This window comes from Ranitomeya imitator, chromosome 2 (genome assembly GCF_032444005.1).
Source record: "Ranitomeya imitator isolate aRanImi1 chromosome 2, aRanImi1.pri, whole genome shotgun sequence".
Lineage (NCBI taxonomy): Eukaryota > Metazoa > Chordata > Amphibia > Anura > Dendrobatidae > Ranitomeya > Ranitomeya imitator.
In genome coordinates this window covers 292,989,780-293,002,136 of record NC_091283.1, presented here as the reverse complement: position 1 = coordinate 293,002,136, position 12,357 = coordinate 292,989,780, and positions in this window count along the sequence as shown.

Sequence of the window (12,357 nt, the reverse complement as noted above, 5' to 3'; positions counted from 1 at the left end):
AGCAGAGGGGTGGGCCGATTGTGGCGGAGGTGCCAGGCCTGCAGGATTTATTGCAAGGTATGTCGCAAATTTTGCGGAGACTAGATGTCGGGGCAGCGACTGGGGTCGCTACATCGCCAGTTGGGGTGTGGATGCCTGAGCGGGGGGTGGAACCCCCATCGGAGATTGGGTTGCTAAGTCCTGGTCGGGTGTTGGAGGTAGCATCGTCAGGTGTATCAGTTTCGGTTCAGACAGAGAAGGAAAAAGGCGATACGGTAAAATAAGACGACAGAGCGAAAGGGGAAGTCTATGTGTGCTTTGAGGGGCCGCTGGGAGCTCATTTGAAGAAGGAGGTAAAAGAGAAGATTTGGCGGGATGAGTACGTGGACATTTTTTCCCTGCCTCCTTTGGAAAAGTTTAACTTAGATAAAGGAAAAAAAGAAGATAGCAAAAAGGAGGAGGAAGGCATTTGCAATATCGGCGAGTGTGGTGGGGGAAAAAGCGCCTGAGAATTGCTCGGGATTGTTTTGCTATTTAGACTCGATTGGGGAAGCACATCGTACATATGGCAGTCAGACGTGGCTGCGGTATGATGAGCAGTTTAGGCAGAGAAAGGCGGTGAGGCCGGAAATTAGGTGGGACCAGAAGGATATAGGCCTTTGGCTGAAGGTTATGGCCCCAGCTAGACATGGGCAGTCCTTTCACGGGGCTGGACGTGGGGGCAATCAGCAGGCTGGACACGGTAGCGGTAGTCAGGGTACACAGGGAGCAAAGGAGAAGTCTGGAACCTGCTGGCAGTTTAATGACGGCCAGTGTAAATATGAGAATACCTGTAAGTTTAAGCACGTGTGTTCCCACTGTAACGGAAGCTCCCATGGGGCTTCAAAATGTTTCAAGAAGGGAAAGGGAAAGCCAGCATTGGGTGCCGGTCAAGGGGGAGAGCCCGGTGAGGCTTCACGAGATGGCCCCCTTTCTAAATAGGTACCCTGATGAAGTGAAGGCGGGTATTATTTTTAATGGTTTTGCGGATGGTTTTAGGATTCCTCCCCGGGTCACGAGGTTCCTTTCTCGATTAAGAATTTGCGGTCGGCAATGTTACATGCCGAGGTTGTTGATGCTAAGCTCAAAAAAGAAGTGGAATTGGGTAGGATGTCGGGGCCATTTTTGCACCCGCCGACGGAAGGGATGGTTGTTTTCCCTTTGGGGGTAGTGCCTAAAAAAGAGCCGAAATTTTGGTTGATTCAGCATTTGTCATATCCGAAAGGCCGGTCAGTAAATGATGGCATCGCCCAAGAGCTGTGCTCTGTTGAATATACATCATTTGACGCAGCGGTGCAGTGGGTGAGGAGACACGGCCCTGAGGCTTTGTTGGCAAAGACGGATATTGAATCGGCCTTCCGTTTGCTTCCTGTGCACCCGCAGAGTGTTCCGTTGTTAGGTTGTTTTTGGAATGGTGGTTACTATTTGGATAGATGTTTACCAATGGGTTGCGCCATTTCTTGTTCCTTGTTCGAGACATTCAGTTCTTTCTTGGAGTGGGCGGTTAGGGAAGTTGCGGGAGTTCAGTCAGTTATCCATTATTTGGATGATTTTTTGTTTATTGGTCCGCCTGATTCCATGGTATGCCGGAATGCATGAACGGCTATGTTTTGGGTTGCGGAGCGTTTTGGGGTTCCGCTAGCAGCAGAAAAGACGGAAGGCCCCAGTACAGTTTTGAGTTTTTTGGGCATTTTAATTGATTCAGAGAGAATCGAGTGTCGGTTGCCGGAGGACAAGCTGGCCCTCCTGCAACAGGAGGTGGGTAGAGCTAGGAAGATGCGGAAGCTGACTGTGAAAGAGTTGCAGTCTTTGTTGGGTAGGTTGAATTTTGCCTGCAGGATCATACCCATGGGTAGGATATTTAGTCGCAGGTTGTCGGTCGCGACGGCGGGGGTGAAGGCGCCGCTGTTATGAAAGGTAATTCAGTACCACAATGGACATAGAGGTCAGCGCACATACAGTGACCTGGCAATAACCCAAAAAAACAAGAACGAGCTCTGAGACGTGGGAACTCTGTTGACCGCAATCCCTAATCCTCTCCAACCACACTAAAGGCAGCCGTGGATTGCGCCTAACGCTCCCTATGCAACTCGGCATGGCCTGAGAAACTAGCTAGCCTGAAGATAGAAAATAAGCCTACCTTGCCTCAGAGAAATACCCCAAAGGAAAAGGCAGCCCCACATATAATGACTGTGAGTTAAGATGAAAAGACAAACGTAGAGATGAAATAGATTTAGCAAAGTGAGGCCCAACTTTCTGAACAGAGCGAGGATAGGAAAGGTAACTTTGCGGTCAACACAAAACCCTACAAAAACCACGCAAAGGGGACAAAAAGACCCTCCGTACCGAACTAACGGCACGGAGGTACACCCTCTGTGTCCCAGAGCTTCCAGCAAGCAGTAAAAAACAAATTGACAAGCTGGACAGAAAAAAAACAGCAAACAAATAGCAAAGAGGAACTTAGCTATGCAGAGCAGCAGGCCACAGGAACGATCCAGGAGGAAACAGGTCCAATTCTAGAACATTGACTGGAGGCCAGGATCAAAGCACTAGGTGGAGTTAAATAGAGCAGCACCTAACGACTTCACCACATCACCTGAGGAAGGAAACTCAGAAGCCGCAGTACCACTTTCCTCCACCAACGGAAGCTCACAGAGAGAACCAGCCGAAGTACCACTTGTGACCACAGGAGGGAGCTCTGCCACAGAATTCACAACAGTACCCCCCCCTTGAGGAGGGGTCACCGAACCCTCACCAGAGCTCCCAGGACGACCAGGATGAGCCACATGAAAGGCACGAACAAGATCGGGAGCATGGACATCAGAGGCAAAGACCCAGGAATTATCTTCCTGAGCATAACCCTTCCACTTAACCAGATACTGGAGTTTCCGCCTTGAAACATGAGAATCCAAAATCTTCTCCACAATATACTCCAACTCCCCCTCCACCAAAACCGGGGCACGAGGATCAACAGATGGAACCATAGGTGCCACGTATCTCCGCAACAATGACCTATGGAATACGTTATGTATGGAAAAAGAATCTGGAAGGGTCAGACGAAAAGACACAGGATTAAGAACCTCAGAAATCCTATACGGACCAATAAAACGAGGTTTAAACTTAGGAGAGGAAACCTTCATAGGAATATGACGAGAAGATAACCAAACCAAGTCCCCAACCCGAAGTCGGGGACCCACACAGCGTCTGCGATTAGCGAAACGTTGAGCCTTCTCCTGGGACAAAGTCAAATTGTCCACTACATGAGTCCAAATCTGCTGCAACCTGTCCACCACAGTATCCACACCAGGACAGTCCGAAGACTCAACCTGCCCTGAAGAGAAACGAGGATGGAACCCAGAGTTGCAGAAAAACGGTGAAACCAAGGTAGCCGAGCTGGCCCGATTATTAAGGGCGAACTCAGCCAAAGGCAAAAAGGACACCTAGTCATCCTGATCAGCAGAAACAAAGCATCTCAGATATGTTTCCAAGGTCTGATTGGTTCGTTCGGTCTGGCCATTAGTCTGAGGATGGAAAGCCGAGGAAAAAGACAAGTCAATGCCCATCCTACCACAAAAGGCTCGCCAAAACCTCGAAACAAACTGGGAACCTCTGTCAGAAACGATATTCTCTGGAATGCCATGTAAACGAACCACATGCTGGAAAAACAATGGCACCAAATCAGAGGAGGAAGGCAATTTAGACAAAGGTACCAAATGGACCATCTTAGAGAAGCGATCACAGACCACCCAAATGACTGACATCTTTTGAGAGACGGGAAGATCTGAAATAAAATCCATAGAGATATGTGTCCAAGGCCTCTTCGGGACCGGCAAGGGCAAAAGCAACCCACTGGCACGAGAACAGCAGGGCTTAGCCCGAGCACAAATCCCACAGGACTGCACAAAAGTACGCACATCCCGCGACAGAGATGGCCACCAAAAGGATCTAGCCACTAACTCTCTGGTACCAAAGATTCCAGGATGACCAGCCAACACCGAACAATGAACTTTATTCGTCCACCTATCAGGGACAAACAGTTTCTCCGCTGGGCAACGATCAGGTTTATTAGCCTGAAATTTTTGCAGCACCCGCCGCAAATCAGGGGAGATGGCAGACACAATTACTCCCTCTTTGAGGATACCCGCCGGCTCAGATACACCCGGAGAGTCGGGCACAAAACTCCTAGACAGAGCATCCGCCTTCACATTTTTAGAGCCCGGAAGGTATGAAATCACAAAGTCAAAACGGGCAAAAAACAATGACCAACTAGCTTGTCTAGGATTCAACCGCTTGGCGGACTCGAGATAAGTCAAGTTCTTATGATCAGTCAAGACCACCACGCGATGCTTAGCTCCTTCAAGCCAATGACGCCACTCATCGAATGCCCACTTCATGGCCAGCAACTCTCGATTACCCACATCATAATTTCGCTCAGCAGGCGAAAACTTCCTGGAAAAGAAGGCGCATGGTTTCATCACCGAGCAATCAGAACTTCTCTGCGACAAAACAGCCCCTGCTCCAATCTCAGAAGCATCAACCTCGACCTGGAACGGAAGCGAAACATCTGGTTGACACAACACAGGGGCAGAAGAAAAACGACGCTTCAACTCTTGAAAAGCTTCCACCGCAGCAGAAGACCAATTGACCAAATCAGCACCTTTCTTGGTCAAATCGGTCAATGGTTTAGCAATACTAGAAAAATTGCAGATGAAGCGACGATAAAAATTAGCAAAGCCCAGGAACTTTTGCAGACTTTTCAGAGATGTCGGCTGAGTCCAATTATGGATGGCTTGGACCTTAACAGGGTCCATCTCGATAGTAGAAGGGGAAAAGATGAACCCCAAAAATGAAACCTTCTGAACACCAAAGAGACATTTTGATCCCTTCACAAACAAAGAATTAGCACGCAGGACCTGAAACACCGTTCTGACCTGCTTCACATGAGACTCCCAATCATCCGAGAAGATCAAAATGTCATCTAAGTACACAATCAGGAATTTATCCAGGTACTCTCGGAAGATGTCATGCATAAAGGACTGAAACACTGATGGAGCATTGGCAAGTCCGAATGGCATTACTAGATACTCAAAATGGCCCTCGGGTGTATTAAATGCAGTTTTCCACTCATCGCCTCGCTTAATACGCACAAGATTATACGCACCACGAAGATCTATCTTGGTGAACCAACTAGCCCCCTTAATCCGAGCAAACAAATCAGATAACAATGGCAAGGGTTACTGAAATTTAACCGTGATCTTATTTAGAAGGCGGTAATCTATACAAGGTCTCAGTGAACCATCCTTCTTGGCTACAAAAAAGAACCCTGCTCCTAATGGCGACGATGACGGGCGAATATGCCCCTTCTCCAAAGACTCCTTCACATAACTCCGCATAGCGGCGTGCTCAGGCACAGATAAATTAAACAGTCGACCTTTTGGGAATTTGCTACCAGGAATCAAATCGATAGCACAATCACAATCCCTATGCGGAGGTAGGGTATCGGACTTGGGCTCATCAAATAAATCCCGGTAATCAGACAAGAACTCAGGAACCTCAGAAGGGGTGGATGACGAAATAGTCAGAAATGGGACATCACCATGTACCCCCTGACAACCCCAGCTGGACACAGACATGGATTTCCAATCTAATACTGGATTATGGACTTGTAGCCATGGCAACCCCAACACGACCACATCATGCAGATTATGCAACACCAGAAAGCGAATAATCTCCTGATGTGCAGGAGCCATGCACATGGTCAGCTGGGTCCAGTACTGAGGCTTATTCTTGGCCAAAGGCGTAGCATCAATTCCTCTCAATGGAATAGGACACTGCAAGGGCTCCAAGAAAAACCCACAACGCCTAGCATACTCCAAGTCCATCAAATTCAGAGCAGCGCCTGAGTCCACAAATGCCATGACAGAATACGATGACAAAGAGCAGATCAAGGTAACAGACAGAAGAAATTTTGACTGTACCGTACCAATGGTGGCAGACCTAGCGAACCGCTTAGTGCGCTTAGGACAATCAGAGATAGCATGAGTGGAATCACCACAGTAGAAACACAGCCCATTCAGACGTCTGTGTTCTTGCCGTTCAACTCTGGTCAAAGTCCTATCGCACTGCATAGGCTCAGGTTTAAGCTCAGGTAATACCGCCAAATGGTGCACAGATTTACGCTCACGCAAGCGTCGACCGATCTGAATGGCCAAAGACATAGACTCATTCAGACCAGCAGGCATAGGAAATCCCACCATGACATCCTTAAGGGCTTCAGAGAGACCTTTTCTGAAAATAGCTGCGAGCGCACCTTCATTCCACTGAGTGAGTACGGACCACTTTCTAAATTTCTGACAATATACCTCTATTTCATCCTGACCCTGACGCAGAGCCAGCAAATTCTTCTCTGCCTGATCCACAGAATTAGGCTCATCGTACAGCAATCCGAGCGCCAGGAAAAATGCATCGATATTACTTAAAGCAGGATCTCCTGATGCAAGAGAAAATGCCCAGTCCTGAGGGTCGCCACGCAAAAAAGAAATAACGATCCTAACTTGTTGAACTGGGTCACCAGAGGAGCGAGGTTTCAAAGCCAGAAATAGTTTACAATTATTTTTGAAACTCAGAAATTTAGTTCTATCTCCAAAAAACAAATCAGGAATAGGAATTCTCGGTTCTAACATAGAATTCTGAACCACAAAGTCTTGAATACTCTGTACTCTTGCCGTGAGCTGATCCACACATGAAGACAGACCTTTAATGTCCATTGCTACACCTGTGTCCTGAACCACCCAAATGTCTAGGGGAAAAAAAAGGCAAAACACACTGCAAAGAAAAAAAAATGGTCTCAGAACTTCTTTTTTCCCTCTATTGGGAATCATTAGTACTTTTGGCCTCCAGTACTGTTATGAAAGGTAATTCAGTACCACAATGGACATAGAGGTCAGCGCACATACAGTGACCTGGCAATAACCCAAAAAACAAGAACGAGCTCTGAGACGTGGGAACTCTGTTGACCGCAATCCCTAATCCTCTCCAACCACACTAAAGGCAGCCGTGGATTGCGCCTAACGCTCCCTATGCAACTCGGCACGGCCTGAGAAACTAGCTAGCCTGAAGATAGAAAATAAGCCTACCTTGCCTCAGAGAAATACCCCAAAGGAAAAGGCAGCCCCCACATATAATGACTGTGAGTTAAGATGAAAAGACAAACGTAGAGATGAAATAGATTTAGCAAAGTGAGGCCCAACTTTCTGAACAGAGCGAGGATAGGAAAGGTAACTTTGCGGTCAACACAAAACCCTACAAAAACCACGCAAAGGGGGCAAAAAGACCCTCCGTACCGAACTAACGGCACGGAGATACACCCTCTGCGTCCCAGAGCTTCCAGCAAGCAGTAAAAAACAAATTGACAAGCTGGACAGAAAAAAAACAGCAAACAAATAGCAAAGAGGAACTTAGCAATGCAGAGCAGCAGGCCACAGGAACGATCCAGGAGGAAACAGGTCCAATACCAGAACATTGACTGGAGGCCAGGATCAAAGCACTAGGTGGAGTTAAATAGAGCAGCACCTAACGACTTCACCACATCACCTGAGGAAGGAAACTCAGAAGCCGCAGTACCACTTTCCTCCACCAACGGAAGCTCACAGAGAGAACCAGCCGAAGTACCACTTGTGACCACAGGAGGGAGCTCTGCCACAGAATTCACAACACGCCGCACCATGTTATTCGTTTGAACAAGGAGCACAGGGATGACTTTCTCGTGTGGCAACGTTTTTTGACCAATTACAATGGGCGGTCATTGACTCAACAGGAGGTTTTAACCAATTTTGACTGCGAGATATACACGGACGCAGCTGGTTCGGCTGGTTATGGGGCCTATTGCAAGGGTCGGTGGTGTGCGGGACGTTGGCCGGACCATTGGAGGGAGTTGGGCCTTACAAAAAACCTGGCTTTGTTAGAATTATTTCCTATCGTCGTGGCGGTTTCCATTTGGGGGGTATGTTCTCTAACAGGAGGGTTCGTTTTCATTGCGACAATATGAGCGTCGTGTCAGTGATTAACAGTTTATCGGCCTCGTCTCCCCTTGTGATTAAGTTGGTGAGGGAGTTGGTTTTCAGGTGCTTGGAGCTGAATGCTTGTATTTAGGCGGTTCATGTGCCAGGTGTCCAGAATTCAATTGCGGATGCGTTGTCTCATTTTCAGTGGGAGCGTTTTCGGGAATTGGCGCCGGACGCGGAGATCTCGGAAGAGAAATGCCCTTTGCCTTTATGGAACGTGATTATGGACGAGCGGGCTGGTTGATTCAAGAGTCTGTTACGAGCCAAACCTGGTCATTATACGAAGCCTCGTGGTGGGTATATTGGGTGTCTGATTGGGGCCAGTTGGTGTCCGAAGAAGATAGGATGTTGGCGGTTTTATTTTTAATTGGCAAGGCGGCCGAGGTAGGTTGGTCGATTTCTAAAGTAAATAAATTCGTTGCTGGACTGGCTTTTGCTTTTAAGTTGCAGGGGTTGGCGGACGCTACGAAACATTTTTGGGTTAGACAGGCACTAACGGGTTTTAGGAGAGGTAATCAGACGATTGATCGGCGCTGCCCCATTTCTTTTAACCTTTTGGAACGGTTGGGCGGAGTTTTGGAGACTATTTGTGGTTCTAATTTTGAGTTGGCGTTGTTTCGACTTGCTTTTTCTTTAGCATTTTTTGGGGCAATGCGTGTTGGGGAGCTTGTGTCAAGCTCCAGGGACAGGGCAGGGGGTTTGTTGGCAGAGGATTTGGAATTTTGGACGGGGGGTATCGTCTTTTGGATTCGGCGTTCGAAGACTGACCAGTTTGGGAGAGGACAACGCGTGGTGTTGGGGAGGGTTGACGGGTCATTGATGTGCCCTAGGGGATGTCTAAAAGCATACTGGCGATTGTGGTCAGGCAGAGCAGGCCCTTTGTTGTGTCACGCGGAGGGGTCATTTCTGTCTCGTTTTCAGTTTATTGCGGTGTTGAAAAGGGGTTTGCAGGATTTGGGCCTTACTTTCGGATCGGGGCGGCATCAGAAGCTGATAGTTTGGGTTTGGGAGCGGAGGACATACGGAGAATTGGCAGGTGGACTTCGGATCGCTACTTAAGTTACGTTCGTCATTTTTTGTTGGTGGTGTGTTACGATTTTGTATTTGATTTGAGTGTTTTTCTTTGTGTATCTTGTTGCAGGTGGTTTCCCCTACTTAGCCTGGATCTTCGGACATTCGTTCGTTCATTGGGGGGCGCTGCGTGCCGATGTGAGGCCGGACGGTAGGCAACTGGGTGTTAGTAGGCGGCAAGTGGTCATTCGTTGGTTGGGATATAGCGGGATGGTTTGGAGCAGGGCCCTTTCTGAATTTTCCAACGCTGTTCGCTTGGATAGACAGCCTGACATTTTGATTGTGCATTTGGGGGGGAACGATTTGGGAGTACGGCCTGTCAGAGAGTTAAATAGGGACATACGTTTTGATTTCTTGAGGTTGCGGGTATCGTTTCCTGGTGTGTTGATCGTGTGGTCGGATATTGTGCCTAGGAAGCGGTGGAGGGTAGCTAGATCTTTGAAGGGTATTAACAGAGCTAGGGTTAAGTTAAACAGGGCAGTATCAGGTTTCGTTTCCAGGAATGGGGGTATTAGCGTCAGGCATTTTGAATTGGAGTCGGGGGTTGCTAACTACTGGTTGGAGGACGGAGTTCACTTAAATGCGATTGGCATTGGTTTGTGGACTTTGGCATTACAAGAAGGGGTGGAAAGGGCGTTGGTGGCGTTGGGCACTCACGAGCCTGAGGTGGTCAGGGCTGTTCGTGTGTGGTGGGGGGGTGGGGGTTCATGGAGTTGACGCTGATTGGTTGGGGGAAGGAATTGGAACATAATTACATGCAATTTAAAATGTTGTGGGGTTTGATCTGGCATTTTGGTATGGGCTCTGGACGGGGTTTTACCCTGGGAGCTGTTGGTGGTTTTTCTCTTGCCGGAACGGGATGTACGGTGCCCTCGAGCTGGTGATGTATGGCTGAGGGTGATATGGTGGTCGATCTTCTTTTGTGGGATTTTGCCAGATCTTTTAGCTCCAAGAACCCTCCCCTCGAATTTATATATTGTTGTATTAATGTTTATGTTAATTTTGTTAATAAAAGTTGGCCACTGTGGCCAAAATATCCAAAAGAATATAATTGGTTGTGTTTTATTTAGGGAATGGGTTGTGACAGTGGGTCAGGGTTTGGTGGTTTAGGATTACACACGAAGAAAAAGACCGTACTCGGCATACACGGTCATGTTTTGTCAGCACTTCCATTTCTCACTATGTAACACCCCAGGCTGACATTCATTCTTATTACTTATCAACCATTGGGGTAAGTATTTGTCTTCTGGTTCAATTAATTATTTTCCAATAATCCTATTTTTTTAGTCCGATGCTGCTCCATCAAGTTCAGTAATGGCGCACAGCTTTACACCACTATACCTGTGACTTCAGAAACTTACTGATCACCAGTTCACATCTCATATAGAAAACTACTGACATAACTAAATAAAACCATTTATAAATGATTGATATAATGGCAAGAATTTTTTCATTCATTTCACATACTGTATTTTTTGTACGAGGTGCATTTTTTTCCCTAAATTTTTTTGGGGAAAATGAGGGTGCGTCTTAGGGTATGTGTCCACGTGCAGTAAACGCTGCGTGTTTGACGCTGCATAGGGACGCAGCGTCAAACACGCAGTGTCCAGATGTGACAGCATAGTGGAGGGGATTTAATGAAATCCCGTCTCCACTATGCATGGTAACACGCACGCGGCAGCCCTGCGACTCCGGACATGCTGCGCGTCTTTTCAGATCGCAGCATGTCCGTATATCTTGCGGGGACGCTGCGTCGCCGCAAGATATAGCACAGGGCCCTATGGTGGGGAGCGATGATCCCGGATGCGTGCTATGAACACATCCGGCATCATCACGTCCCAGAAAGGGTTTGCCGCTCCGACGATACCGCCGGCCATCCTGAACGTGGACACGCAGCCTGCTAGTCCAGATGTACTTACCCAGAGTGTGGCAGCAGCAGGAGTCGGGTGATTCTGCCAGCTTTGGGATGGGAAGAGGGGGTGTTCAGGGGTCCAATGCTGCCGGGCGATGATCTGACTCCCATCCTAAGCTGGTGCTGCAGGTTGGTGGTGCTCAGTGCTGCGGGGGCTCCACCAACATTTTGTGCCCCCACACTTCCACTGCTGCAATGTGGTGGCCTCCGAGAAAATGGCCAAAGAGATCTCATTCAGCACATGCACCGCTTCTGACCGTCATTTTCCCAGAAGCCACTGCATTCAGCAATGGCTGTGCAGGGGCTCCGAGCTTTCACAAAATGTCGGCTGAGCCCTCAAACCACCAAGCACCGCTGAACCTGTTGCACCAGCCTGGGATGAGAGTCAGATCATCCCTGACCACCGAACACCTCCTATGACCCTGCTCCATCAGCGCTGCCAATTCCCCCCCCCTCTATAAGCTGAATTCAGACTGTAAGACGGCCGCCCATTTGACGCATTAATTTCTTCCCTATTTTCCTTCTGAAAATTTAGGGTGCGTCTTATGGTCCGAAAAATACGGTACATTTTTATTAATTCATTTAGTTGACCTCATTTAACTCGTAGGTACTTTTTAATATAGTTAAAGTATGTGTGTTTTTTCATGAACTATAATTTATCTTTGTTTGACAGACTTTCTCATGAACTGTGACATATCGTGCTTTGTCGGTAATTTAAAAAAAAAAAAGACTACATATAAAACGTTCCAAGCTTGACATGTTTATCCATTATCAGGTTTTGTCCTGAGGAAGAGGTCCTGCGTGACTTTGAAACGCGTTGACTTTGAAAACCTATTTAAATAAACGTTTTTAATGAAAATCTCCATATCCGGTAGTCTTCACCAGCAGCACAGGTACAGACACTTTTTACATGGATCAACTATTGTGCTTGGTCTGGACCCATGTTCTGCAGCAGCTGATTTATGTGTTGAACATGTTGCAAAGGCGCAACTGCATCAGGTGAGCGTAATACTCCCCTATTTTCATCTTGTCATCGATTATTTTATGCATCTTTCCAGTATCTCGTTTTCAAGAAATCTCTGTAACGCTTGGTAAAACCAATCAAGGCCTGCTTGGACGTTAACAGGATCCATCTGAAACCCCAATGCAGAAGTCAAATGTCCCAAAAACTGTACCTCAATTTGACATTTCTCCAGTTTAGCAAATAAATAGTTGTCAAGTAGAACCTGGAGAACCTGTCTGACATTCTCACGATGCTCCTCCAGAGCACGCAACTAACTCAATATATCATCC